Consider the following 15480-nt stretch of genomic DNA (forward strand, 5'->3'; position numbering starts at 1 on the left):
GTTACCAACTTGTCGGAGTCTGGAGAGACAGAACTCCCCCACACACCACAAGGTATATGAAGCAGATTTATTACTCACAGACAGAAGACTGGGATCCATTGTGAGCTGGTTTCCCAAGGCTCAAGAAAGCTGCCCGAGGCAGATGTGCCTCAAGTGCACATGCCCTACCTATACCACAGCTGAGTGACTCCAAATGGCAGCCCACCCTGGGTTATTATATATATCAGGACAGTGAGACTCACTGGGCTAAAGCTTGGAAGGGCATCTTGCTTCCTGGGGAGAAAGGAACCAAGCATGGGCTGTTCCAGGCATTTCCTCCCTAACTCAAGATGTTACATTTCCTAGGAAGGACTGGAACAAGACCCAAGCTGTTTCAGGCAGTTCTATAGAGTAGCCTTATCTCAGGATATTGCATTCCCAATGGATTCTTCAGTTATTCTACAAGGAAGGAGGGCTGGGTCAGTCCACAGCCACCCAGAGAACTGTTCTGCAATGCCAATGAAACAAGGAAGAAAAGCATTTGGGATGGGAAATATTGTGGGGTCCATCTTTGAAAAATACATATACCTTTGGTGGTCTTGGCATGGTTGCCTATTATAGTGTTCCCTGTCCCCCTCCAGGAATGGTCACCTGGTCTACACTGGTTCATCAGATTACCCCATCCATCTGTCACAGTGAAATGTTCAGGGTTAGATATGTGACCCAAGCAGAACCATTTGAATTTTTCCTGGTGTTGGTCTATGGATTTGGGGGAGGAATTTTCTGGGAGGATACATGTCTGGGCCTGCTGGGGATCCTCTCGGCTGCCAGCTAGGGCGAGCCTGCCTATAGAATGATTCCAAGCAGACACATGCAGAGCTGGGAGTTAGAGAGAGACAGGCAGGGGTTGACCACATTGCTTGAGCCTCTGGGTAGCATCATGTCCCTAACGTGGTCCTGCCCAGGATTTTTATGTTTCTGGCATAAAAGAGAATTCTTACCAACAGACTAGGGGACAGGGGGATGATTAGACCAATTAGACCACAAAGGTAGTGAAAGAACCAAGATTTGGAGCCCCAAGACTCATTCTATGGAGGAGAAATTTCCTCCAGAGGGAAGGCAGAATATCTTCAGGGAAGAAATAGTGAGAGATGCTTTGGGGAGTTCCCACCCCCATGAAGCACGTGACCCCTATCTCTTCCTCTCCTCCCATGATGATCTTATTTGCCAAAGATTGCAAGAATCATGGAGATGATGTAGAAGTTGGGTAATTAAGGGTGTCTGCTTCCCATTCCTGTGATACTGAGCAAGCCACTTAAATCTCAGTGTTCTCATATAAAATATGGAGATTGGTGTTATTTGAGGATTGAACGAGGTGATGGATGTGAATCCCTGACAGCAGTGCTGAGGACACAGTGAACTCATGAGGACTGGAAGCTGTTCCACGAGCTTTTTGGGTGGCTAAGACTCCTTTGATGGTAGCACAAAGAGGTGTCGGCGTCTCCAAAATAGCCTCAACTCTGCCCAGGCTTCTCAGTGTTGCCTGTGGAACAATCGGAAATGATAAGAGGCTGTGTTGTAGATTTATATGTATGGGCAAATGGTAATTTCCTTAACAAACAGGCACACACAGCAGGACACAGTTTCCTCCAAGGCCCAGGAGCTGCAAAGGGAACACCTACTAAATGAGGACGGGTGGATAAAGCCCAGAGTGTCCTCCCCCCCTTCCTCATGTTAATGAACTGACAGATTCCAATTACAAGCCCAGTGGAAGGACCTCAATGGTGAAGTTTGACAGTGGTCTTAAAACTAAAATAGCGATACATACGGAGAGTGTGTGTGGTGCACAGGCATCTCCATAGCCCCGCACACCTCTTGACAATAGCCAGAGTTCACAGGAAAGGAACAGAAGGGGGCTGGGAGGAATGGAAGGGGATATCTGGGGAGTGAAATGAGGAAGGCCCTGCAGAATGAGCTGTTGGTAGTCCCCTCTGGGAAAGGAAGGGTTTACCTGGTGGAGTTGTAATGGTATCTTTATTCTCGCCAGCTCAGGCAGTTTGTAAGTTTGTGAATAGTCCCATGTGACCTTGAGGTCTCATCCTGAAAAATGGGCACAACAATACAGGCTTTTCATACTTACTGGCAGTTTTAGGAGCACCAGTGGGGATACTCAGGTGTGGAAGCAAAAGCAATGTGGAAAGTACAGGTGCTAGGGCCACTGACAGACTTCCAGACTGTTGGAGCTGAAGGATCATGGAATTCAAACCAACCCCCTGGTTTTACAATTGAGAAGAATAAGGCCCAGGGACAGGAAGGCAGTTGCCTGGTATCCTCGAATGAATTAGTGAGGGAGAAGGAGCCCTGACGCTAAGCCATGTGATCCTTGTTTTCCCTTCATTGTTCAGTTTGCTTCCTTCCTGGCAGTCATATCTGGTGCAGATCCCCAAGGCACCTGTGGCTGGTGATGAAGTAGAAGGCAGGACTCAACTCCAGAGGCCAGGCTTGGATTGAGGACTAGCTAAAACAGGGACAGGAGGGAGCACCTCCCCATAAGACACGCCCACCAGTGTGCTGTGTCAGTGTGCTGTTGCTATCGTGACACCCAGAAGTTACCACCCCTTTCCATGGCAATGACTTGATGACCCAGAAGTTACCACACCTTTTCTAGAAATGTCTGCACAATCTGCCCCTTAATTTGCATATAATAAAAAGTATGTGTAAATATGGCTGCAGAAGTACCTCTGAGCTTCTACTGTGGGCACACTGCCTCTGGGGTAGCCCTGCTCTGCAAGGAGCAGTGCCTCTGCTGCTGCTGGGCACTGCCACTTCAATAGAAGTTGCTGTCCAACAACACCAGCCTGACCTTTAATTCTTTCCTGGGCAAAGCCAAGAACCCTCCTGGGCTAAGCCCCAATTTGGGAGCTCACCTGCCGCCCTCCATCACTGAGTCTCATAGGCTTGCCTGCCATGCACTGATGGTCTCTTTGGGTCCTCTGGGTGGTCTGGGAAGTGATACCCTTGTTTTATTAATACTTTAATTATCATGTATATTGATGCTTTTGTTCACTGCATAACTGATTGTGTATGGTCTCCCTGTTGGCCTCCCATCAGCATGAGCCCAGACTTCCTTGGCTGTGGTGAGGTTTGCTTCTTAGATGATAAGAGTGGATTAAGCACTCTGCCAGCCCTCCCTCCCCAACTGGTAGCCCATGAGTTAAAAGGGTTTGAGAAGAACCAGCATAGAAGTGGCAATATATTCTATTTCTAGATGAGCCAGGTGGTTCCAAAGCTACCACTCATTAATTCTTTCAACAATAAATAACTAAACCATCGTATGTGACCCTACTCAACTTCTCTCACCATATCTCACATCGCATTACATCTGGTGTCATGAGAGACACCAGAGGAAAGGAGCATGGTTGACTTGAGAAAGTGCATCCTTAATTTTGGAGAAAAAATTGCTCCTGATGGGAGACAAGGAGAGGTTATCATCACCATAATCTCAGTGGAGCATTGTAACAGCCTAAACTGGTCTCCCAGCGTCCCCTCCTGCCTCCCTAGTCTCTTCTCCACAGAGCAGTTCTATTAGTCAGGGTTCTCCAGAGAAACGGAACCAATAGGACATATATACACATATCTTTGATTTATGGATATATATATATATAAATTTATTATAAGGAGTTTATCTGTGTGATTATGGAGGCTGACTGGTCCTAAGATTTACAGTTAGCAAGCTGGAGATCCAGGAGAGCTGATGGTGTAGTTCCAGTTCAAGTCCAAAGATCTGAGAACCAGGACAGCCAATGGTATAGTTCCAACCTGAGGGCTGGTAGGCTCGACACCTAGGAGGAGCCATTTCAGTTCAAGTCCAAAAGCAAGAAAGAACTTATGTTCCAGCTGAAAGGCAATCAGGCGGGAGGAACTTCCTCCTATTTGTGGGGAGGGCAGCCTTTTGTTCTATTCAGAACTTCGATTGGATGGTATCCATCCACATTAAGGAGGGCCATCTGCTGTACCCAGTCTACTGATTCAAATGTTAATCTCATTCAGAAGCATCCAGACTAAGGTTTGACCAGATGCTTCAGCACCCCATGGCCCAGTCAAAGCTTTTTAAACTGCTGTGATGGTTATTTTTGTTTTAAACATAAATCAAATCATATCACCCCCATGCTTAAGACCCAAACACCTTATATAACCTACAAGGACCCCTCCCACTTCTCCAACTTTATTTCCCTTCCATCTTCCCTTCATTCACTACATTCCATCCATACTGGCCTCCTTCCCATCTTTTTTTTTTTTTTTTGAGACAGGGTCTTTCTCTCTTGCCCAGGCTGGAGTACAGTGGCACAATCACAGCTCACTACAGCCTCAACCTCCCAGGCTCAAGCAACCCTCCCATGTTAGCCTTCTGAGTAGCTGGAACTGCAGGTGTGCACCACCACACCCAGCTAATTTTATTTTTTTGTGTGTGGAGATGGAGTCTCCCTATATTTTCCAGGGTGATCTCAATCTCCTGGGCTCAAGCAATTCTCCCACCTCGACCTCCCAAAGTGCTGGGATTACAGGTTTGAGCCACCATGCCTGGCCCTTCCCATCTTCTGATGCCACATTTCTTTCCATCTCAGTGCCACTGCGGTTGCTGCCCCTTTTGCAGGATGCATTTCTGCTAGATCTTCACAAATCTGGCTCCTTCTCATTGGTCAAGTCAACTCAAACATCGCCTCCTCAGAGAGGCCTTCCCTTACCATCCTAGCTAAAGTAATTCTCACTCAATCACCATAGAGCCCATCACTCTGCTAATTTTCTTCACAGCACCTAGAACAAACTGAAATTATCCTAGTTAAGGATGTTTATTGTTCATGGTCTTCCCCTCCCACTAGAATGTAAACTCCGTGAGAGCAGAGGATTTATTTGGCTCATTCTTATAATTCCAGCTCCTTCTGCAGAGTAGGTTTTAAGCAAATAGTAGTTGAATGAATTAGTTAATTGATGGTGGCACAGATTTTAAAGGAGAGATTTTAAAATAGCTTCTCTTCACCCTCTTAGAGAGGAAAGACTTTTTGTGTCTATGTTTCAGAAAATAAGGTGGGTCCCAGGGGTTCTGTTCTTCTACCCATGTGCTGGGCTGACAACTCTAACTATGAGAAACCCCATTTACCTGGGCATTCCTTGAAGTGTGGGTCCTTTGGGAAGCACCTGGATTGGAAGAAGGAGGTGGCAGTAGAAGGGAGGTAAATGTTGGGTGTTTTCCAAACCAATCTTCTCATCACACATACATTTTTAATGCTGTCAAAATTGAATTTGTTATACAAAGCTGGAAGCAGTAGCGTTGTGTGTAAATAGCAAATCGTGGGAAGACTGCTCTCCTCAAGTACTTTTTTTTTTTTTTCAACCCAGTCTATTTCCATAGCCATTTAATGTGTGAGTCCCTGTCCCTGGTGCTGAAACAATTGAATCGGCCGGACGCCTGGGCTTCGGGAGGGGGACACCTCTGTCCGAGGTGCTGGAACTCCCTCCCCTTCACCTTCTCCTCGCTCTCATGGAGCTGCCCAGAAGTGCGTGGTCACTGCGTCCTGCCATTGCTGGGTCACGCTGCAATGATAGCTGCTGGAAATCACAAGGCTGGACTATAATTCCATCCTCATTTGGAATCTCTTGAAACTCATCCAGGTGCTACTGCTACAGCCGTTCTGTTCTGCTCTAGGGAGAGGGGCTATGGGATTCTAAGCCCTTTTGGCAGCTCCATGGGGTGTGTCCAGCCTCAGGTGTTGTGAACCCATCAGTAATGCCATGAGGAAGGGCAGAAAGTCTACAGATCTCCGTTCACCATCTCCTCTTAGTATGACACCTGCCAGTTCAGCCTTAGATTGCCTAGTCTGCAGTGGTACCTCTGCAGGAGTCCATGTGTCCAATGGGCAGCTATGTTTCCATTTACCTCAAGATGGAAGGAAGGAATAAGCTCTGTAAATCTTGTGGCCCACAAGAAGTAAGTGACAGATAATGACTTAGATTTTGTAGGGACAGGGTGACCATTTAAAAATATTTGTTGGCTGGGCGCCGTGGCTCACGCCTGTAATCCCAGCACTTTGGGAGGCTGAGGCAGGTGAATCACCTGAGGCCAGGAGTTCAAGACCAGCCTGGCCAACATGGTGAAACCCTGTCTCTAGTAAAATTACAAAAATAGCCGGGCCTGGTGGTGCGCACCTGCAGTCCCAGCTACTCGGAAGGCTGAGGCAGGAGAATCCCTTGAACCCAGGAGGTGGAGGCTGCAGTGAGCTGAGATTGCCACTGCACTCCAGCCTGGGTGACAGAGTGAGACTCCCTCTCATAAAATTTTTTTAAAAATTTGAGATATAACATATAAAGTACACAAATCTTAAGTGCACAGCTTAAAGAATTTGTGGGCCGGGCACGGTGGCTCACGCCTGTAATCCCAGCACTTTGGGAGGCCGAGGCGGGCGGATCACAAGGTCAGGAGATCGAGACCATCCTGGCTAACACGGTGAAACCCCATCTCTACTAAAAATACAAAAAATTAGCCGGGCGTGGTGGCAGGTGCCTGTAGTCCCAGCTACTCGGGAGGCTGAGGCAGGAGAATGGTGTGAACCTGGGAGGCGGAGCTTTCAGTGAGCCGAGATCACGCCACTGCACTCCGGCCTTGGTGACAGAGTGAGACTCTGTCTCAAAAAAAAAGAAAAGAATTTGTGTGTATGCGTGTGTGCGTGTAACCACTATCCAGATATAAACACATAACATTTCCAGCATGCCTCCTGCCTTGTGCTACCTAACAGGAAGCATTTTCCACCAAAGATAACTACTTTTCTTATATCTGTCACCATAGATTAGTTTTTCCTGTTCTCAAACTTCATGTAAATGGGATTATTCCATATGCAGTCTTCTAAGTTTGACTTCTTTCATTCAACATTATGTCTTCAGATTCATCCATGCTGCTGTGTATCAGCAGTTCATTCTTTTTCTCTGCTGTTTAATATTCTTTTGTGTGAATAAATCACATTTTATCTATCCATTCTACTGTTGATGAATATTTGGGTTATTCCCAGTTTGAGTCTATGATGAATGAAGCTTTGAACACTTTTGTGCGTGTCTCTTGATGAACAGAGCACTTGTTTTTGTTGAATACATACCCAGGAGTGAAATTGCTGGGTCGTGGCATATACCTATGTTTTCAAAGTGGTTGTATCAGTCTACAGCCATTGCTTGAAAAAAATTAATTTCTCCTTTCTGATTTTAACCTTTCTGTCTTCTCTTGATCAGTGGAGATGTTCTAGGGGGAGGCTCTGTTTCAATAGTTGTGGCCTTAGAGTTTTCTAGGTCACTCTATTGATCAATATTGATTAGATGACTATTCCCTACTAATCCCTCCCTGGAAACTATTCTCCTCTCACATCTTTCTTCTCTTTGGCTATTACCATGACTGACTCCTGTAATGGAATCTGAATGAGATGGTGTAGAGTTTAGAATAAATCACCTGCTTTTCTTCTTCCACACCTCAGGCTAGAATGTGCCTGAGAGAAGACTCCAGCCAAGGAGAGCCAGGAGTGTGGTCTTCATCCCCAGAACCCTAGATGAGTCCTAGAGCTCCGGATAGGCAAAGGACAATTAAAAATCTGCAAGGAGGCTGAGCGCAATGACTCACGCCTGTAATCCCAGCACTTTGGGAGGCTGGAGGATTGCTTGAGCCCAGGAGTTCAAGACCAGCCTGGACAATATAGGGAGACCCCACCTCTACAATAAATTTTAAAAATTAGTTGGATATGGTGGCACATGCCTGTTGTCCCAGCTACTCAGGAGGCTGAGGTGGGAGGATCACTTGAGCTGAGGAGGTCAAGACTGCAGTGAGCCAAGATCATGCCACTGCACTCCAGTCTGGGCAACAGAGTGAGACCCTGTCTCAAAAAAAAAAAAAAAAAATCAGCCAGGCGCGGTGGCTCATGCCTATAATCTCAGCACTTTGGGAGGCCAAGGTGGGCAGATCACAAGGTCAGGAGATCGAGACCATCCTGGCTAACACAGTGAAACTCTGTCTCTACTAAAAATAAAAAATAAAAAAAAATTAGCTGGGCATGGTGGCGGGCACCTGTAGTCCCAGCTACTCGGGAGGCTGAGGCAGGAGAATGGCGTGAACCCGGGAGGCAGAGCTTGCAGTGAGCCGAGATCGTGCCACTGCACTCCAGCCTGGGTGACAGAGCCAGACTCCATCTCAAAAACAAACAAACAAACAAAACAAATCAATCTGCAAGGAGCTCTTTGCTCCAAGAAGAGGAGTGGGCAATTAGCAGGGAAAAGAGCAAACTCCTCCTTTGTTCTCCCTCCTCACATTTTCCTTAGATTCTATGAGATTTGGGGCAACATATCTACTCCCAGTTTGTGTATAGTGTTTAGATAACTTTAGGCTCAAACTGTCAAACTGGGACTGTTTTATAGACAGCTCAACAATCTCAGGGGCACACATGGAGTACTTTATAGACTGTCCTAGACATTGATCCGTTCATTACAGCACCCAGTGCTGAGTTTGCCTCATCCTGCTGCTATCCTCTCTGATGCTGGGGTCACAAGATTTCTAATCACACACGGACTCCTCTGTAAAATCAATCTGTGTGTGTGTCTGCCTCTCTCTGTCTGTATCTCTGCCTGTCTGTTTCTAGCTCTCTGTCTCTCTGTCTTTGTCTCTCTCTCTCTCTGCCTCTGTCTTTATTTCTGTCTCTATTTCTCTGTATCTGTCTCTCTGCATGTCTCTGTCCCTTTGTCTCTGTCTCTCACTGTCCTTTTTCTTTTTTTAGATGGGATCTCGCTCTGTCACCCATCACCCAGGCCAGAGTATAGGGATGCAATCATAGCTAACTGTAGCCTTGAATTCCTGGGCTCAAATGATCCTCCTGCTTCAGGCTCCCAAAGTGCTTGGATTACAGGTATGAGCCACCCTGCCCAACCACTCTCTGTCCTTTTGAACACCAGGTCTGTCATCCTCCTTGCTTCTTATCCCTGGACCTCTCTTTATCCCTGTCATCTTCTCCTCCCACTTCCTCTTCTCTGCTATACTCTTTGGAGAAAAGAGCGCTCAATTCAGAACAGCCAAAGTAGCTGGTGTAGAATAAAATGAGGCTCCTGTGTCCTCCTCAGATGGAGCTAAAGTTTCTCGTAGCCCTTGTAGAGGCAGCAGTAAAGATGGGTAATGTTTTATGCTTTGAGAGATGGGAGCAATCAGGGCTATGCCAACAGGACCGTAGACCTTTCACCCTGCCTTTCTGAGTTGGGGTCAAGAGAGCTTTTGGCTGAGGGTTAAAGGACTCCAAACTTAGGATGAGGAGGGAGAGTACACATTTGTGGTGTACTTTGGCTTGGATTTCCTTGTCCTGGAGACTTAGAGGCCAGGCAGGCATGGTAAGCAAAGAGAAGGTACAGAGAGTTCATTCTGGGGCCCTAGGAATATTAGAGGATCACATAGATCTTTGACATGCTTTTAGGGCAGTTCTGAGTACAATCTGCAGGACTGGGAATCAGAGTTCTGCGTGTCTCAAGGTTATTTAGCTCCCTCGTTAGCCATCACAGCCACCTTCAGGTCATACAGGAAATGAGCTCAAAATGCAACACAACTGCAGGAGCCTCCCATGGCCCACCAGCCCCTCTGGCCTGATGATGGTCACTGTCAGCACTTTTCCTCTCTATGCAGATCAATAGGGCCCTTGGCTATGACCTCAGGTTCAATTACGGCTTCAATTATGGAATAAACAGGCTGCTACTGCACACCTACCTCTTATTAAAAACACTGCACTGGGGGCTGGCGGAGACTGGACTTGGGGGGAATCATTAGCCCGCTAATTTGAAATCAATTTAAAGTGCATTTGCTTAATGGTATGAGCATTGTGAATTATCTACAAATTGTTAATTTAATTGAACGTGACACCAGATTTTCATTTTATAAATTGCATTTTTGGGTTGGCAAATGTGAGCGTGTGTGTCCTTCCTCTCCCCTCAACTCATGCCTTCTCCCTTTTTGTAAAAAAAAGGTTTGATCACCTGTCTTGTGGTCTGAGCTTGTGATCTTTAGCTACTCAAAAGTCTTTGGTGTTTGAAGTAATTAGGGCAGGAAGGATGCTGCAAAGAGCTTGCACACCTGTGACCCACCTATGCATCAGTGACAGCTCAGGGAGGAGGGTGGAGCAGAGGAGGGAGCCTGGAGGAGGCGACCTGTCTCCGAGGCTCTGCTTGGCTCAGAGTGGGAGGTGGCTGTGCCCTTTTCTCTGTGGGTCACTTCCTCTGTCTGGACCAGGAGACAGGAACATGTGCCCCAGAGGCAGCTTCCCAGGATGAGTGAGCTCGGAGTGGCTAACAGGCCTGTATGTTCTTTGCAGCCACTGCCATGGGAACAAGGTTGTTGGCTTCAGCAGCAGCTTTGATGTGGTGGACTGGGCAGCTTCAGATATGAGGCGGCACTGGGTCGGCCCTTGCGGCATGCAGGGACTCTCGATACCAAACCGGCTCGAATTTGTAAGATTCTTCCTGAGCCTCTGTTCCATGCCAGGCATTGTAATAAAACTGGAGGTCAAACATGAGCAAGGACCCTGCCCTCAAAAATAGCTATGTTGCTAAATCATCAATTACTTTTATGGAGCCTTTGCTCTGTGCCAAGTGCCTCCCAACCTTGCCATATTGAATCCTTACCGGAACACTGAGTTAGGTGCATCTTTGGTCCTTTCTGATGGATGAAGTAATGGTGAGTGGTTGATTGTTTGCACAAATTCCCCTTCCTGTGTCCCCACGCCTTTGTAATATCATTTCAAATTTCCTCCCGTTAAGAGGTAGAGCCTATTCCTCCACCATTTGAACTTGGGCTGACCCGGGACTCACCTTGACAGCCAAAGGCGGCAGAAGTGATGTTGTGCCAGCTCTGATGCCAGGCCTGGGGAGGGTGCTAGTTCCTGAAGGCTGCCATAACTCCGTAGCATAACCAGGTGGCTTAAACAACAGAAATGTCTCATCTTACAGTCCCGGATGCTAGACTCTGAAACCAAGGTGCTGATAGGTTCCATGTCCCTCTGAAACCTGGTGGGGCAGGATTCCCTCCTTGCTTCTCCGTAGCCTCTGACGCTCTGCTGGCTGTCCCTGGCTTGTGGGTGCATCAACCTATTCTCCATCCTTACGTGGCATTTTGTCCCAGTGTCTTCACCTCATCTTCCTTCAGCTGTGTCTGTGCCCAAATTCCCTCTTTTTATCAGGATACCAGCTGTGTTAGTTTGCTGGGGCTGGCATAACATGTGCCACAGACTAGGGGCTTAAACAACCCAGAAAGGTTTTCTCCCACAGTTCTGGAGGCTGGAAGTCCAAGATCAAGGTGTGGGCAGCGTTGGTTTCTCCTGGGCCTCTCTCCTGGGCTTGCACACAGCCACCCTCTTGCCGCCTGTGCACGTGGCTGTCAGTCCACGCTTACAGGCCACTAGTGTCTCTCTGGGTGTCCTAATCTTCTCTTCTCATAAGGACAGCAGTCAGATTGGATTGCAGCCCATCTGAATGGCCTTGTTTTAACTTCATCACCCCTTTAAGAACCTTATTCTAAATACAGTCATATTCTGATGTTCTGGGGATTAGGGCATCAAGATACAAATTTTGCAGTGGAGTGACACAATTCAGTGGATAATCCCAGTCATGCTGGGATGAAGGCCCATGCTAATGAGCTCATCTTAACTTGGTTCAATCTGTAAAGACCCTGTTTCCAAATAAGATCACATCCTGAGATACTGGGGGTTAGAACTTCAACATGCTTTTTTTTTTTTTCTTTTTTTTTTTTTTTAGATGTAGTCTATCTCTGTCACCCAGGCTGGAGTACAATGGTGTGATCTTGGCTCACTGCAACCTCTGCCTCCCAGGTTCAAGTGATTCTCCTGCCTCAGCTTCCCGAGTAGCTGGGATTACAGGTGCCTGCCACCACGCCATTTTTATTTTTATTTTTATTTTTATTTTTAGTAGAGACAGGGTTTCACCATGTTGGTCAGACTGGTCTTGAACTCCTGACCTCAAGCAATCCACCCGCCTCGGCCTCCCAAAATGCTGGGATTACAGGTGTGAGCCATCACGCCCGGCCCAACACGCTTTTTTGGGGAAATAAAATTCAGCCCATAACAGAAGGCCATGGGCCTTTCCACTCATTCTCCAGGAACCCTGGCATTGCCCTGTGAACAAGCCCAAGCTAATTTGCTGGGTGGTGAGTGGCATATGATGACCCTGTGACCCCTGCCTCCAGCCTGACAGCCAGCTAAGTCCCCAAAGCAGAACCACCAGTGAACCTACAGCTGACTGCAGAACAGCTGACTGCAGAACAGCTGACTGCGGACACACCAGGGAGCCCTGCCAGGGCCAGAACCTCCCAGATGAGCCCAGCTACTTTTGTGACAGAATCACGAGCTAAATACATGGCTGTCTTAAGCCACTAGATGTTGAAGTGGTTTGTTAGGCAGCAAGAGATCATTGATACTCAGAGGCTCAGAGAGATCAGGAGGCTTGTACAGGTCACACAGCTATGGGTAGAATGTAGGGAGGCTGATGGTCTCATCACCACACCAGAGGGACAGGATATGTCCCAAGGTATCAGGTTCTGCCAAAGTGTCCCTGGGACAAGGGATCCCCTGGGTAGGACCTCTGGAAGTCAGTGATCCAGGGGACGAGATGGGAAGAGTCTTGCCTCAGCTTCATCATTTGCTGTGAGCCCCTGGGAGAAGTCACTCCACCTTGCTAAGCCTCGGTTTTCTCATCTGTAGAATGGGGTGGTAACATGCCTGCCTCGCAAAGTTGTGAGGAGCTGGTGAGGTTCTGAACGAGCCAGCCTCTTGTGAGGTACATAGTCTCTCTTCTTATTGTAATAGTGTCACAGATGCCCTCTCTCTCCTCTGATGCTGCCTGCCTCACTGAGGCCCTCCGAGCCATTGCTCCCTGTGAGGCATTCATATGTAGTGCAAACTGTCCTTGAAGTCAGCTGGCCTGGGTTCCAATCCCACCACTCGATGAAGGTGGCTGGGTCACTTTCCTCTCTGAGAAATGGGGGTGCACCTTTTTCGCGGGGTGGGTATTGGGGAGGAAGTGAGCTTAGGTGGAGAGGAGGCCTGTGGAAGGGACTCGGTTACAGCTCAGCTTCCCTCCCTCCCACCCTCTTTCCCTGGCGCCCTGGCTTCTGCCTGTCCTCACCAACGAGGCAAGGCAGATCAACCCTGAAGGTGTTCGGGCAGGCAGAGTGGAGTGACTGGGGACAGCCCCGGAGGAAGCTCTTCTCTCCTCCCCATGCAAACCAGGTAAGTACAAGCAGCGTCCCGTCAGGTAGACCTGGGCATTCATCTTCTGCTGACAATCCGCATCTTCACCTGGAGTTCCTTGGAGAAGAGGCAGGAGGAGGATGGGAAGCAGGGATGGGTGGGCAGAGGCGGCTGGAGAGTGAAAGGTGTGGTGCTGGCTCCTCCCGCTGCAGCAAGGACAGGCCAGGACACTGCTCTGCCCCAGTTTTGATGAGATTGTTCCCATTTTACAGAAAGGCAGATTGAGGCTTGAAGGGATAGAAAATGTGTCCAGTTAATGGATATTTATGATGAATAGACTATACGCCAGGAACTGGGGATACCCAGTCTTTGTCTTCATGGAGACTTCATGACTTCTCCCCCCAGTGCGGGGACAGAGCCAAGTACCAGGTCATGAACAACACAGGGCAGAGGAAGTACAGCGCTGTGTGTTCATATACCAGGACGACGAACCCAGACTTGGGCACCAATGAAGGCTTCCTGGAGGAAGCTGCATCCTGAAGGAGAAGGGGAGGCTATGGAGGTGTAGCAGGTGCAGGAGGAGTGTTTAGGCAGCGATGGAGCCACAGCTCGGCACAACTGAGGAACTGAAAAGTTGGTTCGGCTGAGGCCTGAGGTGCAACGTGGAGGCAGTGACATGAGATAAAAACACAGAAGTCATTGAGACCCTAATGGACCTGGAAGGCTGGGTGAAGTAACTTCAATTTGATTCTGGAGGCAACAGGCAATGCTTCAGGCAATTATTGCTGCAGTAAAGCTGAGAAACAAACCCCTCACACTCCATGGCTTTGCATGACGGTTACTTGTTGGTGTCAGCTGGGAGTCAGTTGACCTATGCAAGGACCAGCGCAACCTGGCTCCAGGCCACACGTTGGCTGAAGTGAGTTCCATGTGTCTCTCAACCTGCTGGCACCAGTGGGCTAGCTGGTGCTTGCTCTTCCCAGGGAGGCACAGAAGCACAGGGAGGTCCCCTTGGACAGGAACTACAAGCCTGCACTGGCCTCGCTCTTGACAAGATCCCCAGGGACAACAAAAATCACATGGCTGGGCCCCACATCAATAGGAGAAGAAAACATATACCACCAGCAGTTGGAGAGGGACCAGCCAGGGACAGAATAGTTCCTATTTATCGAAGTGCTTTGCAATTCCAAGTGCATAAATGCTGTCCTGAGTTGGGAGAAATCTGTTTCATAACAACGATGGTGTCGGGATGATGGTTTTAGAGGTATCACTGTGCCAAGCCCTTGGCAAACATCATCTTATTAAAACACGATCACGCACGATGGGTATTAATTACTCTATTGAATGGATGGGCAAACAGGTTAAGATGGGGAATGTGACTTGCCTACATTCACACAGTTGACAGAGGCAGGGTGAGGAAGGGTTCCGTGACTGCACCGCAGGATGGCTGTATCCGAACTCCGGCCTCTTTCTGTTACCCTGTGTGGTCCCCTCCCAAGCATCCCCTCTGCTCAACTACAAGAGTGGGCAAGGGAGCAGCATCAGGCAATGTCATGCTGCTCAATGCTCCAAAGCCTCTGACTGGGATTCTGGCTCTGGAGCAGGCCAGGGCAGTCCTGCCACGTCCTTACTCAGGGAAGGCAGGGAGGGTGGCTGGCGCTGGTGCCAGCATCTCCTGGCGATGCCTCCAGGGCAGAGCAAGTCAGTTGACATTTGCCGATGCCTTCTGAACAGGGTGAGCTCCTTCTCTCCTTCCTCCCTGCTCTCTCTGCCTCCCCTCCACCCTCAGCCCTGCAGCCAGACAGAGCTTTCTAAGGAGCAAATGACAGCCACGTCTCTCCCCTGCTTACAAAATATCATCTAGATAATACATTTCTGTAGTAATATCTCTTGGCAATTTTTTTTTCATGTTGTTACATAGAATGCTTCCTTGTTCTTAATATGGCTACAGAATGTTCCATCGCCCCTGTGCCAATGGATGTGGGGGGCTCACAGCCCTTTGCTGCACCGGACAAGCCTCTAGTGAATAACTTCTACACTTGGCCAGCGTAGGAAGTTTAGCTGCAGGATAGATTCTCAGAAGCAAGATTGCTCAATCAAAAGAACTGTGAGATTGTAATTTTGATAGTGACTGCCAAATTACCCTCCACTTCAGTGGAATCTGTTACATGCCCACCAGCAATGCGTGGCAGCCCGTGTCCCCTTAGCCCGGCCAGCAGCGTGCTATCAACCTTGTAGA

This window comes from Pan paniscus, chromosome 1 (genome assembly GCF_029289425.2).
Source record: "Pan paniscus chromosome 1, NHGRI_mPanPan1-v2.0_pri, whole genome shotgun sequence".
Lineage (NCBI taxonomy): Eukaryota > Metazoa > Chordata > Mammalia > Primates > Hominidae > Pan > Pan paniscus.